At 44.3% G+C, this 17,947-nt stretch overlaps 1 long non-coding RNA gene across 1 annotated transcript in view; it reads left to right on the top strand.

Moving 5' to 3' along the window:
* The window catches only part of LOC142151320 (uncharacterized), a 179,915-nt gene that overhangs the window by 116,815 nt on the left and 45,153 nt on the right, over nucleotides 1-17,947 (top strand). The window lies entirely within an intron of this gene.

The raw sequence follows: 17,947 nt of genomic DNA on the forward strand, positions 1-17,947 counted from the left end.
TCACACTGTCACCGCCTTCCTCCTCAGCCACCTCAGTCGGGCGCCCGGGCACGCACCCCATAGCAAAACTGCTACATTACAGGAACAGAGATACCGTTCTCCGTCTGGCCAGAACCTAAGGACCACTCAAATATGAAAACCAAGTAGTGTCAGTCTTCCCAGACCTTGCTATTGAAGTTCAAAAGAGCAGAGCACAATTTACGCAAGTCAAGCGGCAACTTCGAGACCTACAGCTTCCCTACGCAATGCTCTTTCCGGCAAGGCTCCGACTGGTGGCGGATAGGCGATCCAACTTCTTCTCCACACTTAAGGAGGCCATGGACTTGCTGGACGATAGGCCCTGTGCTGGGCCTCAGACGAGATAAACTTTTTCCCATTTCAGTATTTAACTATTCTACTGTTTGTTTATTTGCTAACTATACTTGAACTGAAGGGGTGATACAATGTGTTTTATTTTATCTCCATTCATATATGGCAGTGGTTCCCAAACTTTTTCAGTTTGCGGCACCCTTAAAGTCCCCATAATGTTTTAAAGGCACCCCTCCAAAATGTCAGGTATGACGTCATCACACCCGACATTCAGTGAGGAGGGAGGAGGATGCTGGGTCCCAGGTGCCGCTGGGTCCCGGGCGCCGCCGGATTGGTAAGTATCTTTTTTTTTACATTTTCTGGCCTCGGTGACGACCCTGTGACAGCACCGCATCACCCCTGGGAGCCGCGGCGCACACTTTGAGAACCGCCGGTATATGGGTTTAAGGGCAGAAGACATATCAAGGGACAGTACCTTTGTCACAAGCTAGGACTAGGTAGCTCTCAAGTAGGTAATAGTTAGGATTGTTTAAGTTTTGTTAGTCTAGTCTAAAGATGTTTAGGGAACTAAGTATACCAAGATTTGTGTGTAGGTACGTGGGGTGATTGGGGGGGGGGGTTGGGATAATTGATAGGATGTTTTATGTTGATCCATTTGTATTATTTGCCAGAACAGTACAGCACGATTCACATGTGGTGGAATTGTTTCTCAAATGCTATGTGTTTCTACAATACTATATGTTTCTTTATTTTGGTATGTTCAGCTTCAAAACGTATTTGGGAAAATTTTATATGGTTAAAGATAGATGATGGGGTCATCTAGGGTGGGTGCTTTGGTCTCTCTCGTGAAATGTACGGGGGCTTAATGATTGCATCAAAAGATCTCTGGTTCTCACACAGACCAAAAAATATAACCCTGACATGGCATGTCTGGTGGAGACCCATTTGGAGGGGGGGGGGGTCGTGTATTGGCTTTGAAGAAGTCCTGGGTAGGATGGGCATACCACTTGGTCCATTCCTCATACTCATTGGGAGTATCGATATTGATTAAAAAGAACTTAAGATTTATGTTGAATGAAGTGCAGATTGATCCCTATGGTCGCTATGTATTCCTCCGAGCACTGATAGATAATTCACCTCTTATATTACTGGCTGTATGCATCACTCCACCTTTCAATTCGGAGGTACTCAAGAAGGCCTCTAAGTTTCTTTGCACTCTCTCCTCATGTCCCTGTGATCTGCATGGGAGACTTTAACGCAGTCATGGATGAGAGTCTTGAAGGGTGGCGGGAGACGTCTGTGGTGACAGGTGGTAATTCCTCCCCGTTTGCCAAATTAGTAACAGATATGGGCTTAAAAGATATATGGAGGACTTGCTACCCATTACAGAGGGTATTCTCCTGTTACTCCCAGTCTCATCATGTCTTCTCCCATATAGATTTGGCCTTAATATCCACCAAACTGGCACCGTTAGCAAGAAAAATTGAATACCTCTTCAGGAGAATTTCTGACCACTCCCCGATGTTGCTGGTTGCTGCTCTCTTGCCAGATCCCGGAATTAGATTTTGGAAACTTAAGCCAAAAAGGCTTACACTTCTGCTACTGCCAGCCTATCGGTCCTATGGGGTGCCTTTAAAGCTTTCCTCCGTGTAACTCTGTTCAACTGTGTCGAGAGTTAAAAAAGGTCTTCCAGAGCAGAGGAGTTAAGGTTAGATCCAGCTTGTCATGATCTGTAGCAAATGTATTTGCTCACAGGATTCCATGCTGACTGACTGGCCTGGCTACATGCAGAGAAGGAGTGGGCTGATTACTTACTAGTTCAGTCTACTCGCATACTCCTGTTCTCCAAACATAATATGTACGCACATGGGGACAAGAGTGGTAGCCTCATGGCATACTTGGCCCGGAAGGAACTGTATCTGCCTTTTCTGACTGGACAGGGACCATTCAATCCCAGACGGATAGAACTGCTATTGTATTCCGAGTATACTATGAGAATTTGTACTCCTCCAGGGTGGACTACTCTGCTCCCCAGCTGTATGAGTATCTATCTCGAGTCTGTCTTCCAAGGCTTTTTTTGGAGGCTGTGTTTTCCTTGAGACACCCATTACTGAAGAAGAAATTGAGGTGGCCATAGCATCCTCTACCTCTAATAAGGCCCCGGGTGTGGATGGACTCCCCATGGAGCTGTATAAAAAATTTGGCTCTTTTTTTATTCCTAAACTACTAGACCAATATAACGAATTTTATGAGGCGGGCGCCTTATCGCCATCCATGTCTGAGGCGATAATAGTGGTCATTCCCAAACCGGGCAAGGACCCACTGCTTCCTGAGTTGCACTGACCCATTCCTCTGCTGACAACAGATGTAAAAATCTTGGCCAAGGTTCTTGCCAGGAGGCTAAACACAGTTATTGCTCAGAAGTGGAGTGATAGTTCAGCGCTCCCTAGGTGTGGTGTGGATGGAATTGCAGCCTCTTGGGACCAGTGAACGGTGGGAAGGGGGGAGAGAAAAGGGTAGCCCAAACCTCTATACAAGTAAATAGTAGATGGTGGTGATCCCTGGGTGCATAAACAGAGATGGTATGTGTCATAAACATTTAAAGAAAGGAATCCAAATACATATATAGAATGAAAACCCTAGTGCCCGAAGGGCTCAATATCGACTTTGAACTGGGGCAATTTCTCTAAGTATTCAATCCTATCTATCAGCATTACTGTGACCCATCTCAAGAAAGGCTGGTGTTTTTGGTATTTTACCATTTAGCCAACATTATAACAGCTTTTTTACATAAGAATGCATTAGACCGCGCCACATGATATGTGACATGTTCTTCATTAAAACATCTCCACCAGTTACAAATCTGAGATGTAAGGATTATGTGTCTGTTAGCTCTGCACCCATTAGGACTGCTTTTGATAGCTCTTACCTATTAGTACTGCATTTGGTACCTGGCACAACGGAGACAGCCTTGTTGATTGTCATTCGTTGCCACCTCATTACTGATATTCGAGGATACTTCTTAATATATGTCTATTATCCCTTGAGGATAAACCTTTATTTCCATCACAACCGTTATTACCAATATAATTTTTTCTGGTGGCATAAAAGGGGCATTTACCTTATAGGACATCTACCACGATTTACTATCTACCCAGTATCCACTGCAATCATCACAACATACCAGCGGAGGAAGGCTCCACATAACATTAACAGCTGATCTGTTACAGGAGCCATTCAACCAATTTGAGACCTTCTATTGGACCAAGCACCCGTCCATCAAAATGAAGGACGTATGGCAGTGCAAGAGGAAACAACCTATCAGCAGCCTACCTAAACAAGGGAGACTATTTAAAGCCAATAGACTGCTTCCACTTCACTTACGATCCCTGAAGAAGCCTCAGGGCGAAACGCGTTGGTGTAACCCCTTACTTGCACAACATTGCCATAGATCATTACCCATTGCTAAACACTGTTTACATCGCTGCCGCAACAAGCGGCACTACGTCAGATGCATGCGCACTTCAAGCAACTGGAACTCCGTGACTTCTGCCAGGCAGCAGGATGCGTGAGCGCCCCCACGGTAACCAGCCACACCGAGACGGGAGAATTCAAGGTATATGGAACACCACCACAGCGTGGCTTTGTTTTTGCCTCATCAAGGGTAAGTCCCAATACCAGTCCCCGCATCTGGCTTCATCCGTTTGTCACTATCTGCCTTGCTTTTTGAAGTATGATTCATCCAGGACTGTTCTCATCAGTCATCCATTATTGTGGACTATCATTTGGTAGCCCGTAAAGGACTGTCCAGTATCTTGATACTCAACTACAGGGCCATTGGAACTGTGCCACCCCTGTTTTGGACACTGTAACTTTGCAATATACTTTGCTTGATATAACCACCTTTAGCACCTTTAGTGCTATATATGTCTATGTTCTCTGCATGTAACATTTGCTGTATATGTCGCTTTATATAAGGAATTTGTACACAATTATTGTGATTATATTTTACAGCTTTACCTATAGAGTTATATATTATTGACTACAATAAATGTTTATGACACATACCATCTCTGTTTATGCGCCCAGGGATCACCACCATCTACTATTTACAGTTATTGCTCAGTTGATCCATCCGGACCAGACAGGGTTTATGCCATAGAAATCCACGGCCATCAATCTCAGATGTCTCTACGCTCATTTGCAGATGCCTGGTGGTCATGGGGATGGGGCAGTGGTTGTGTCTCTTGATGCAGCTAAGACATTTGATTCTGTGGAGTGGTATTATTTGTGGGCGGTCATGTCTAAATTTAGTATCGGTCCTAGGTTTTAATCCTGGGTGAGGTTACTGTATTTGCCCCAACTGCCAGAATTAACATAAATGGTCACACCTCCTCCTAATTCTCACTGGGCAGGGGCACGAGGCAGGGATGTCCCCGCTCCCTGGCCCTGTTTGCCATTGCTATAGAGCCATTGGCGGTTTTCATCCATGCACATCCTAAAATCGTGGACTCAGGACTGGAGACGGGGTAGACAAGGTCACGCTGTATGCCGACGATATGCTCCTTTTCCTGAAAGCTGCATTGCTACACCTGGTAGATGAGTTTGGTGAATTCTCAGACCTGAGGATAAACTGGTTCAAATCTAGCATTTTTCCCATTGGTGGGGGGGTCCCGGAGAGAGTTGCTGGGTCTCTTCCATTGCAATGGACACAAAAATTCAAATATTAAGGAATATGGATCACAAATTCTCCTACTGACTATATACTTCTAAATATTTATCCTGTGACCAGTTGTCTTCGGGCCGAGATCTGTACTTGGACGAGGTTGCCCCTTTCGATGACAGGCAGAGTCAATTTAATTAAAATGGTTCTGCAACCCAAGTTTCTGTATCTACTGCACCACTCCCTGGTTTATCTCCCAAGGCGGCTCTACTCTCAAATTAATAAATACATGTCCTCTCTGGTCTGGGGGGAGAAACGAGCACATATTGGGTTGACCTCTTTATGCCAACCCTGGTCAGAGGGAGGTTTGGCCCTCCCTGACTTCAGGGCTTACTACTTTGCTGCGCAGTTGGCACATCTATGGGAGTGTATTGGAGACTCTGTGATAGCTGATCTGATTAGTTTCCTTAGAGGATCTATACAGTGCATCCGGAAAGTATTCACAGCGCTTCACTTTTTTCACATTTTGTTACGTTACAGCCTTATTCCAAAATGGAATAAATTCATTTTCCCCTCAAAATTCTACCCACAATACCCTATAATGATAACGTGAAATTTTTTTTTTTTAGACTTTTGCAAATTTATTAAAAATAAAAAACTGAGAAATCACATGTACATAAGTATTCACAGCCTTTGATCAATACTTTGTTGATGCATCTTTGGCAGCAATTACAGCCTCAAGTCTTTTTGAATATGATGCAACAAGCTTGGCACACCTATCTTTGGGCAGTTTTGATAATTCCTCTTTACAGCAACTCTAAAGCCCCATCTGGTTGGATGGGAAGCGTCGGTTCACAGACATTTTCAGATCTCTCCAGAAATGTTCAATCGGATTCAAATTTGGGCTCTGGCTGGGCCACTGAAGAACATTTACAGAGTTGACCTGAAGCCACTGCTTTGATATCTTGGCTGTGTACTTAGGGTCGTTGTCCTGCTGAAAGATGAACCGTCGCCCCAGTCTGAAGTCAGGAGCGCTCTGAAGCAGGGTTTTATCTAGGATGTCTCTGTACAATGCTGCATTCCCACAGCATGATTCTGCCACCACCATTCTTCACTGTAGGTATGGTAATGGCCTGGTGATGAGCTGTGCCTGGTTTTCTCCAAACATGACACCTGGCATTCATGCCAATGAATTCAAACTTTGTCTCATCAGAACAGAAAATTTTGTTTTTCATGGTCTGAGAGTCCTTCAGGTGCATTTTTGAAAACTTCAGGCGGCCTGCCATGTGCTTTTTACTAAGGAGTGGCTTCCATCTGGCCACTCTATCATACAGGCCTGATTGGTTTCTGCAGAGATGGTTGTCCTTCTGGAAGGTTCTCCCCTCTAAACAGAGGAATGCTGTAACTCTGCCAGAGTGACCATCGGGTTCTTGGTCACCTTCCTGACTAGGGCTCTTATTACCCGATAGCTCAGTTTAGACGGCCGGCCATCTCTAGGAAGAGTCATGGTGGTTCCGAACGTCTTCCATTTACAGATGATGGAGGCCAATGTGCTCATGGGACCTTCAAAGAAGCAGATATTTTTCTGTACCCTTCCCCAGATTTGTGCCTCGAGATTATCCTGTCTACAGACAATTCCTTTGACTTCATGCTTGGTTTGTGCTCTGACATGCACTGTCAAGTGTGGGACCTTATATAGACAGGTGTGTGCCTTTGCAAATCATGTGCAATCAACTGAATTTACTACAGGTGAATTCCAATTAAGCTGTAGGAACATCTCAAGGATGATCAGTGGAAACAGGATGCACCTGAGCTCAATTTTGAGCTTCATAGCAAAGGCTGTGAATACTTATGTACATATGATTTCTCAGTTTTTTATTTGATTATTATCTTTTATTTGTTAGGCACCACAAGGTTTCCGCAGCGCTGCACATAGTACAAACAGTAGACTATACAGGGTATAACAGTACAGAACAATAAACAAAAAGTACCAATACTTCAGAAACTCCAGGCAGGCAGATGCAATAGACACAGAGCAGAAGAACGGGTAAGGAGACAGGAGGGAAGAGGGCCCTGCTCATATGAGCTTACATTCTAAGGGAGGGTAAAACAGACCAGGCACAAGAGGAGCCAGTTGAGGGAATGGGAGAGAGTGGAGAATGAGCGGAGGAGATGGGGGTTAAGTGGATGGTTGGTAGGCTTTGAGAAAGAGGTGAGAAAAAGGTGAGTTTTAAGTGCACTTTTGAAGGAGCACAGAGTAGGAGAGAGGCGGATGGAGCGAGGGAGGTCATTCCAGTGAAGGGGGGCTGCACGGGAAAAGTCCTGGATTCTGGAATGGCAAGAGGTGATCAGAGTTGAGGAGAGGCGGCGGTCATTGGCCGAGCGCAGGGAGCGGGCGGGAGTGTGAATGGAGAGGAGGTTAGAGATATAAGGGGCAGTAGAGTGGGAGAGAGCCTTGTAAGTGGTGGTGAGGAGTTTGAAAAGAATTCTGTAGGGGAAGGGGAGCCAGTGTAGGGCAAGGCAGAGATGGGAGGCAGAGGAGGAGCGGCGTGAGAGGTAGATGAGTCTTGCGGCCACATTGAGTATAGAGTGGAGGGGGGAGAGACGTGAGTGGGGGAGGCCGGTGAGGAGGAGGTTGCAGTAATCCAGGCGGGAGATGATAAGTGCGTGTATGATGGTTTTGGTGGCCTCCTGAGAGAGAAAGGGACGGATGCGGGCGATGTTGCGAAGTTGGAAGCGACAGGCTTGGGCAAGAGAATGAATGTGTGGGGCAAAAGAGAGAGAGGAGTCAAGGGTGACACCCAAGCAGCGGAGTTGAGTGACAGAGGAGATGGTAGTGTTGTTAACGACAATGGAGAGGTTATGGTGGGATGGGAGGCTGGGAGGAGGAAAGACAATGAGTTCAGTTTTGGAAATGTTGATTTTAAGAAAGCGCTCCGACATCCAGGATGAGATGGCGGAGAGGGAGTCGGATACCCGAGCGAGGAGGGTGGAGGAAAGATCAGGTGAAGAGATCTAAAGTTGAATGTCGTCAGCATAAAGGCGATACTGAAGGCCAAAGGAGGAGATGAGAGCACCAAGGGAGAAAGTATAGAGCGAAAAGAGTAGAGGGCCGAGAACGGAGCCCTGTGGGACTCCTACAGCGAGAGGGTAGGCGGAGGAGAAAGAACCAGACGTGGATACAGAGAAGGAGCGGTTAGCGAGGTATGAGGTGAACCAGGCGTGGACAGAACCAGAGAGGCCGAGAGAGAGAGAAGATTTTGCAGCAGGACTGGGTGGTCCACGGTGTCAAAGGCTGCGGAGAGGTCAAGGAGGATGAGTAGGGAGAAATGACCCTTGGATTTGGCCGATAGGAGATCATTAGTAACCTTGGCCAGGGCAGTTTCGGTAGAGTGGAGAGGGCGGTAGCCGGATTGGAGAGGGTCAAGGAGGGAATTGTCCGAGAGGTGCCTGGTTAGGCGGCTGCAGACAATCCGCTCAAGTAATTTAGAGGCATAGGGGAGAAGAGAGATAGGGCGATAGTTGGCAAGAGATGTGGGGTCAAGATTGGGTTTCTTGAGGATAGGAGAGATGAGAGCGTGTTTAAATGAGAAGGGTACTACACCAGAGGAGAGTGATGGGTTGAAAAGGTGTGCGAGGTAAGAGCAGGCAGTGGGAGAAAGAGAGCGAAGGAGGTGAGAGGGGATGGGATCGAGAGGGCAGGTAGAGGGTGGAGAGGAAAGAATGAGAGAGCGAACTTCTTCACCTGTTGTAGGGCAGAAGGAGCACCAGAGTTGGGTGTCGGTGGGAGGTGAAGCGAAGAGGGAGGCGGGAGAAGGGGAGGGGGAATGTTCTGTCTGATGGCCTCAATTTTGGAAGAGAAAAAGGTGGCAAAGTCAGAAGCGGAGAGGGAAGACGGGACAGAAGGGGGTGGGGGGGAGAGTAGGGAGCTGAAGATAGCAAAGAGGCGGCGGGGATTGGAGGACTGAGAAGAAATGAGGGACTTAAAGAAGGATTGTTTGGCGAGGGAGAGGGCGGAGCAAAAAGAAGAGAGGATGAATTTAAAGTGAATGAAGTCGGCCAGGGAAGGAGATTTCCTCCAGAGGCGTTCAGTAGTGCGAGAGCACTTTTGGAGGAAGCGGGTGAGTTTTGAGTGCCAGGGCTGGGGAATAATGCGGCGTCTGCTGACAGTAGAGGCCGTGGCGACAGTGTCCAGGGCAGTAGTGAGGGAAAGATTGTAGAGGGAGGACGCCTGGTCAGGACAGACCAGGGAGGGAAGGCGTGATAGGAGAGTTTCAAGAGAGGAGGAGAAGGAGGTAGGGTCAATAGCGTCAAGGTTGCGCCTGGTGAGGGTGGCTTTGGGCGAGGCAGGAGCAGGGGAGGAGGACAGAGTGAAAGAGAGGAGATGGTGGTCAGAGAGTGGGAAGGGAGAGTTGGAAAAGTCATAGAGATCACAGAGATGAGAGAAGACAAGGTTAAGGGAGTGACCAAGACAGTGTACCATATGTGTATTCATGTACTGCCCCTGGGGGTTGCCCTGTGGTTGCTTTCCGTATAGCCCAGAGGATGGGCGGGTTCTGTGGAATCGGGACGTCGTGCCCCGTCCAGATAGATATGTGCGCCTTGGGTGTGATTGGTCCACCATTTGAACCCAGGGGAAGTCCTAAGGATATGTTAGGACAGTTGGGTTTTGCCTGGCGATGTCGGACTGACTGCTTTATCCTCCTCCACCATAGTTAAATAAATCATTTAATTTTGCCACACTCAAGTCTCGTGTCATTACTCTAAGGTTTATAGTGGTATAAGAGTAAGAAGGTAAAGAGGTTAAGATATCAGACATAAGCCTTTTATTCGAAAGCTTCTATGAAGAGAAGACCATAAAATGGGAAGTAAGAAGTAGTAAAAGTAAGGGTCAGACTGGAGTAAAGGCGATAAAAGATAAGTGTACAAGAAGCCCAAATGTTTGGTAAACATATCAGAGAGAAGATATAACACAGGGATGTAAGTAATAACAAGAAACTGAACAGAGCACTTGGCTAAAGAAGTGGAGAGAAGACTAGTACGAGTAAGAAACAACACAGGTGACAGAAAAGAAAACTGTTCAAGAAGGGGAGTCTTGGGTTTACAGTTACCGTAGTATAAGTGAGAAAGGGCAGTTTTATACTGTCAATAGGAATAAGTACAGTGACAGAGAGCAAGGGGATAAGGATAGAGTGTTAGACTAGGTATACACTAGAGGTTTTTTAGCCAATCACCAGGCCAATCAGCTGATATACGACCGTTCGGTCAGATATCGCATTAGTATCTATACTTGGACGGTCGTTCCAAAATGGCGATTGTCGTTTCATTTGGTTGGTCGCACTGTTTGATACTGTTTGATAATCTTGTTCCAATCACCTTCTGATCATGTAGTGTGTATGAATTCACGGCCAATTCCACGACCAACTGCCGATAGATCCTCAAACTGCGACTCCTTTTGGGGCGTGTGTATGTACATTTCTGATGTCTTTACCTTTTCCGCTTGGTGCGATGTCCGCACGTCAGTCAAATGGCAATTAGGGGCTTCTAACGGAAAAGCAATAGTAGCTGTGCATTGCATTGATGTGTATAGTATATGTCTGCTTGCCTACTTAGTCACCTTTGTCAGTACAGTCTACAAGAAAAGGCACATATATTTGAAATACTAAAGATGTGTATTGGTTATGTCTGCTTCCATAATTAATTAAGTGAATAGTGAGTATAGCGACTAAGTGAGAGTAGTACAGGAACAGAGGATCAAGACAACTGTAATGGTAGATCAAAGGAGATAGACTCCAGGGAACATCTGAAGCACCGACTTGGACCTCAGAGGAAAATGTACTAAAGTACGTTTTAGTTAAACTGCCTTGTTTTCAGCAATTTTCTGAGCGGTCTGTAAACCGTCTGATTTACTAAAGGCCAAACCACTGTTTTTTAAAATGCCACGTTCCACGTTGGTGTCCCGATTTTTCTTGCACTTTAAAAATAGCGTGTAATGTATGAAGCTTCGCTTTACCAAACTTCTGGAAAACCAACCAGCTGGAAATCACGCAGGTAGGTTGTGAGAGGTGAGATAGCTCAAACCACATGCTGTTTGCGCTACCTTGCCTGTCAGTATGTGAAAAAAAATTAATACATATAAATACATATAATTAAAATTTTCTGTTCATCTTATTCCAGCATAATCTCATTGGAATTGAGAAAACCTAGAGTAGAAATTCCCCATTGAACGCACTGACCTACTGAAGTACGTTAAGCATCAATGAGCCCGGCTAGTCAATGGCCAGGTAGCTAATCAAGAGCTGTCTATTGCCCAATCACAGATAGTCAGATAGCATATCGTATTTGATACACTGCTAGCAGTTTGGGTTTTCACTCTCTAAACCACAGAACAGTAAATCCTGTGGATTGGAGGTGTAAAATGCTGGCTATATGTTTGAAAACCTCCCAAAAAAATAACTTTTTAGTCAATCTATCCACAGTACTCCTCATTAAGAGGTTAGGATTCCCAAGGGCCTTTCACTCAGGATCCGGCCGTCTGGGCAGATAAGTACAAAGATGTACATCTAACGTTTTGCATCTTGTAAGTCCAGGCCAGTGATTTACATCGTTCCTCATTACAGGTCTCTTTTAGGATTTCAGATGGACCTGTCACTAATGTGAATATTTAGGACTCTCTCATTTCCCCAAACAAATAGGGTACAGGGCAACACATTTAGATGTGTTAAGTCACAGACTCAAACAAATAATAATACAGAAAGTAATTAATAATAATCTTTAGATATAAGTTGTTCAGTTTGGGGAATGTCCCCTCTCACTACCTCGAGGTAGTCGACTCTCTCTCTAACACCAAAAGAGCGAGGGCCTACCAGAGAGTGCCCACAGAGCACCATAATTACAACTTCCTGTAAACCAACATATAATACTTTCGTTTCTCAGCATGTTTTTCTATGTGATTTTAGAAATGTGAAACATATTCAGAACTTCTGATGATAAATTTATTTCAACTCTGGCCCCATCCCTTCAGAAAACCCCCAGAGGTTTTCCCCTAAACTTACATATTTTCAAAGGATTAAGGTTCATTGTTATTGCAATAAATCCGTCTGTGTTCATTTATTGGCATTAAAACAGTTTGACAGAAAAAAACTGTTTGCTGATACAGTCAAAGCTTTTGTCTCATTCTTTATCAGGAAATATTGCATGGGTTCTCGGGGTCCAACTGGCATTCACCGAAGTGGCAGCTGTAAATGAGATGAATCACTTCACCCTCTGGGTACACACTACAGGTTTTTCACCCAATTATCGTGCCAATCACACCATAAACGACTTTTAGTTCCAATATCGCATTAGTGTGTGCGCTCCAGCGATCATGTTTTATCGTTCCAAAGTACATTGTATAGATTAATTTGATTTTATAAAGGGACTAAAAATCTCTATAAAGGATGGAACGAGGTCAGGCAAATTCTGAAGTGTGTACGCACTCACGACCAGCAGTGTAGACAGATCTCCATAGAGTTTACAGAGTCAGGATCTTTTCAGCCGCACACGATGCCATATATACAATCATGGCCTTCAGTATCACCTATATGCTGATGATATTCAACTCTACATCTCTTCTCCTGATCTTTCCTCCTCCCTCCTCTCTCGTGTAACTGACTGCCTCTCAGCCATCTCCTCCTGGATGTCCTCTCGCTTTCTTAAAATTAACATCTCCAAAACCGAACTCATTGTCTTTCCCCCACCCAGGCTCCCTTCCCACCATGACCTCTCTATCGTTGTTAACAACTCCACTATCTCCTCTGTCACCCAACTCCACTGCCTAGGTGTCACTCTCGACTCCTCTCTCTCTTTTGCCCCCCACATTCAATCCCTTGCCCAAGCCTGTCGCTTCCAACTCCGTAACATTGCCCGCATCCGTCCCTTCCTCTCTCAAGATGCCACCAAAACTATCATCCATGCTCTCATCATCTCCCGTCTCGACTACTGCAACCTCCTCCTTACTGGCCTCCCCTGCTCCCGCCTTGCCCCCCTTCGCTCTATACTCAATGCGGCTGCGAGACTCATCTTCCTCTAGCGCCGCTCCTCCTCTGCCTCCCCTCTCTGTCTTTCCTTACACTGGCTCCCCTTCCCCTACAGAATCCTTTTCAAACTCCTCACCACCACTTACAAGGCTCTCTCTCAGTCTACTGCCCCTTACATCTCTAACCTCCTCTCCATTCACACTCCCGCCCGCTCCCTGCGCTCAGCCAATGATCGCCGCCTCTCCTCCACTCTGATCACCTCTTCCCACTCTAGAATCCAAGACTTCTCCCGTGCTGCCCCCCTTCACTGGAACGACCTCCCTTGCTCCATTCGTCTCTCACCCAATCTGTGCTCCTTCAAGCAGGCTCTTAAAACTTACCTGTTCCTTAAGGCCTACCAACCATCCACTTAACCTCTCACCTCTTCTGGTTCTCCCCTGCCCCCTTTCTTTCTCCCCGTTGCTTCACTGGCTCCCTTATGTACCTGATTCTGTTCACCCTCCCTTAGGATGTAAGCTCGAATGAGCAGGCCATCTTCCCTCCTGTCTCCATACCTGTTCTTCCGCTCCGTCTCTACTGTATCTGCCTGCCTGGAGTTTCTGAAGTACTGGTACTTTGTGTTTATTGTTCTGTACTGTCTTACCCTGTATAGTCTACTGTTTGTACCATGTACGGCGCTGCGGAAACCTTGTGGCGCCTTACAAATAAACAATAATAATAATAATGGGCAAAAGTTTTGAGAATTAGACAAATATTGGTTTTCGTAAAAGTTTGCTGCTTCAGTATTTTTAGACCTTTTTGTCAGATGTTGCTATGGTATACTGAAGAAAAATTACAACCATTTCATAAGTGTCAAAGGCTTTTATTGACAATTACATTAAGTTTATGCAAAGAGTCAATATTTGCAGTGTTGAGCCTTCTTTTTGAAGACCTCTGCAATTCGCCCTGGCATGATGTCAATCAACTTCTGGGCCACATACTGACTGATGGCCGCCCATTCTTGCCTAATCAATGCTTGGGGTTTGACAGAATTTGTGGGTTTTTGTTTGTCCACTCGCCTCTTGAGGATTGACCACAAGTTCTCAATGGGATTAAGGTCTGTGGAGTTTCCTGACCATTGACCCAAAATTTCAATGTTTTATTACCCGAGCCACTTAGTCATCACTTTTGCCTTATGGCAAGGTGCTCCATCATGCTGGAAAAGGCATTGTTCATCACCAAACTGTTCTTGGATGGTTGGGAGAAGTTGCTCTTGGAGGATGTTTTGGTACCATTCTTCATTCATGGCTGTGTTCTTAGGCAAAATTGTGGTTGCTGTGATAATGCTGCCTGGAATCATGGAGGGTCTACCCACAAGGAGCCATAGAGTTCTATTGATGGATTAGTGCCTTGAGTGATGTTTACAGCTAAAGTTCCAGCTTTAAAAGCCAGCCCAGAATGAAGCATCTTTGGAGTAATGCCCATGAGATGTCAGAAAGACTCAAATGAAGATAGATAAAATTTATTTTGCCCTGCTATGTTCAAATTATTAAAGTGAAAAAGTGATTTTAAAACCTCTCACTGGGACTGTAATATTGCTATTGAAAGGTTATGGTGCTGTCTGCAGAAAGAGTTTGTTCCAGCCAAATCTGCTGTATTTAAAGTTTATCTGCAAGCTGATGCAGAGTGCTGGGGACATAGAAATCACTTGTCACAACAATTTGTTTATATTGCATCATAACTTAGATCCTCTTGGTAATCTGCCTAAAATATTTGCTGAGGAGAGAATTACAAGTTGTTTGGTGGGATCTGCTTATTCCATTAGATAGATTACTAAGTGAAGATTGTGTTGCTTACACTGGAAATCAACTGAACAGAATCAACAGAATGACCGTTTCTAACACCGAGCTCAGGAGTCACATATGCGTCAAGTTGATTACTGATTTCATCCTTTACAAGTTAATAAGCTTCATGTGTCCAGTTGAAACTTTGCTTTAACCTGCAGATTACAATTTACCCCTAGGGGTTCTTTCTATTGTGAAGTGACCCTAGTCTGAAGTCATTTCTTCTAATGCACCTAACCTGATTAAGTTGGAATAACCCTTGTTGCAGCTCTACTGATTTTTGTGTGGCACATGTATAATAGCATTGTCTATTGTGATTGATTTGTCAAGATAATCTGCTGCAGCAGCACTTAGTGTAATTGTCTAATTAACTCGTTAGCAACTGGCTATCTTTCAAAAGTATTTATCCAGTGAAACCCATTTCACTGAAATACTAGTGCCTCAAATCCTAGTTAGATACAGCATATTTATTCAGTAACCTATGTGTTGTAGTGATTTATTTTTGCTAATTGCTGATATTTTTGAAATAAGATTCCAAAATTGCTATTTATTTTTTGACATGTTGAATAACATTGCATATTGAAGGTCTTGAGGTATTATTTCCCTACACTACAGGTACTTATATACCGCTGTGGTAAATCCTTATGCCACAAGCAAAGAGAATAAAGCCACAAGTTTATGTCATTTTAGCCCTGTGTCCCTTGTTTCATTCCAACACTAATGGGCGGACCCTTGCCTCTCTACTGTACCACAGGGCAATTGGAGGGTGGGGTACGATTTAACGGAGCTGATACAATGACAAAAAAATGAATGAAAGTGACTTGCCCGACAGTTAATAAATGCAGACTGATCTTCATAATGACAAAAGAAGTACCCGACAGTCTGCTGACAAATCACGACCAGCAGTAATGACGGCAGGGCGTTTTTACGTATTTGAAAATGGCGAGCGCTATATCAGTATTTTAAAGGAGCAATGCCAAGTCCCTAACCCTAACACCTTCGATGACAACCGGCATTTCCGTTTTAAAAGTGCTGATATCTCGGTCGCCATTTTAAATGATGTCAAAACAAACTGCCGTTATTTCTGGTTGTTGTGATTTGTCAGAAGACCTTCGGGTAGTTCTTTTGTTATTATGAAGGTCTGTCTGAATTTATTAACTGTCGAGCAAGTGATTTTCGTTAACTTTTTGTCGTGGTAGTCCCTGTGGGTGTTATCAGCACCTTTAATGTGACTACCACCGCCTGTGGATATCAATCTTACACTACTCTGGGGTGTCAACCATTACCCCCATTCCACTTCAGCTAGAATGGATTGTGGAGTTAAAACTTTACAGAGCTGCAGTAGAATGTCAGGATAACAATGAACAATTTATTTTTACCTTCATACTTCTGAAAATTAAAAATTTTGGGGTTCATATTTTTAATCCCACAAAAGTAAAATTTACCAAGGTGAGTTTAGCATCAGTGTCCATTCTGATCTTCATGACAAACTGTTGAGTTTGGAAGATACTCACACCCACTGGCAATTCCATGGATTATCCAGTCATCTTTAATCTAACATCAGTTTAACTTTTTCAGGCGTTGAGCAAAGATAATTATAGTAGCTGAAGCGCCAGTAGGGGTGATTAGTGGGGTTTGGGAGCCCCATGTAGGAATCAGTGTTCGACATAGAAAGCTTGCAGTTATTTATAAGGGGTAAATCATAACTGCAGTGTAAATAGGTTATCTCAAATTAATCCATGGATCCATTGAGCTGTTAAAGTGTAAAGTGTGAAGACAGAGAGTCTAATGTAAATGTATTTGATAGCTTTGCACATCCCAGTGTGAGAAGATAACCCTGTCCTTGTAGGCAGCATGTGAAAGCCTACACAGGTATATAGAAATATGAGCTGCAAAAGGAAAACTCCTCCATAGTTCATATTTTGGGGAATCTGGGTTTACTACATACTGAGGAGTAGGAATCACACCAGGGTTGTGAATGACAGTTACTGGGGTACCCAGGAACAGCTAAACTCACATATCTTTGGAAAAGGTATGTCACATTGTCAAAAGGCCATCATGTTTGGTATCAAAAGATGGACAGAATCATAGAGGATTTATTAATGATGAAATTGGATAGATGTGACGCTTTATAGAAAAGTTAGATCACATTGTAGAATTGGTTAGTAAATCAGGCAACATGCAAATGGTGATTGGAAAAAGTGTCGCAGGCCACAACCACTGAGGGCAGGGACAGGTCTTTAAAATGCTGAGATGAGACACAGAAAATTGTCAGACTTTGGGAAATAAATTCACATTGATAAGCTGTCCATCTTCGAAGGCAATTTACCTTGGCCAGAATATATCACTTTTCTGTAACGTATGCTCTGAATTTAATTCATTTTATTTTAAACTGTTTTGCTTGTTATGTCAATCTATTAATTGTTATTCTTTATTTTTTTTATCGGTATGCCCTGTATTTTTGTATATTAAATCTATAATTTAATATGTTGCGTCCTTTGATACTCTAACGAATCCATTAACCTGTTAGAAGAGAAAGCTCGACCAAGTTAACCCTTGGAATGCCAGTGTGCGATTTGTTGATACATTTGATTAACAAGCTGTGTGTGCTTGCATTTACATTTGTGTAACAGTCTGGAAGGGTGAAGAGGTAACCCTTTGCTTGCTGGTGTGGGTCTTGCTAGTCTGTGGTTAACTAGAAGCCTGTGTGCCAGTGTGGGACAGTATATTGGGGTCCTATTGCCCGTATTCAATAGGTGGTGGCAAACCTGAAGTGTTTGGGGGTGATTCCGTAGGTCTATAACCTGTATGATAGGTAGCGAGAGACTGCAGGATGAAATCGTGTGTGACCTCATACAGCGAACACCCCAAAGTCACGGCAGCTGGGAGCGTGTTCGTGACAGACATCATGCGTCTATATTTCAGCAAAAGCACCTGTTTCTCTAGGGAAATTTAAAGATTTTTCAAATCCACAGCGTACTTTCAAATACTGTATCTAACATAGGCTTCCCACATCTATAAGGGCCTTTATCATCGTCCAATAGGAAGAGGTGAGTGGATCTGGGACGTTCCTTCATGAGTCCTAGATAAGTGCAGGCTAGGCTCAGGAATATGCACCCTCATGCAAGAACAAG

Source organism: Mixophyes fleayi, chromosome 4 (assembly GCF_038048845.1).
Source record: "Mixophyes fleayi isolate aMixFle1 chromosome 4, aMixFle1.hap1, whole genome shotgun sequence".
NCBI lineage: Eukaryota > Metazoa > Chordata > Amphibia > Anura > Limnodynastidae > Mixophyes > Mixophyes fleayi.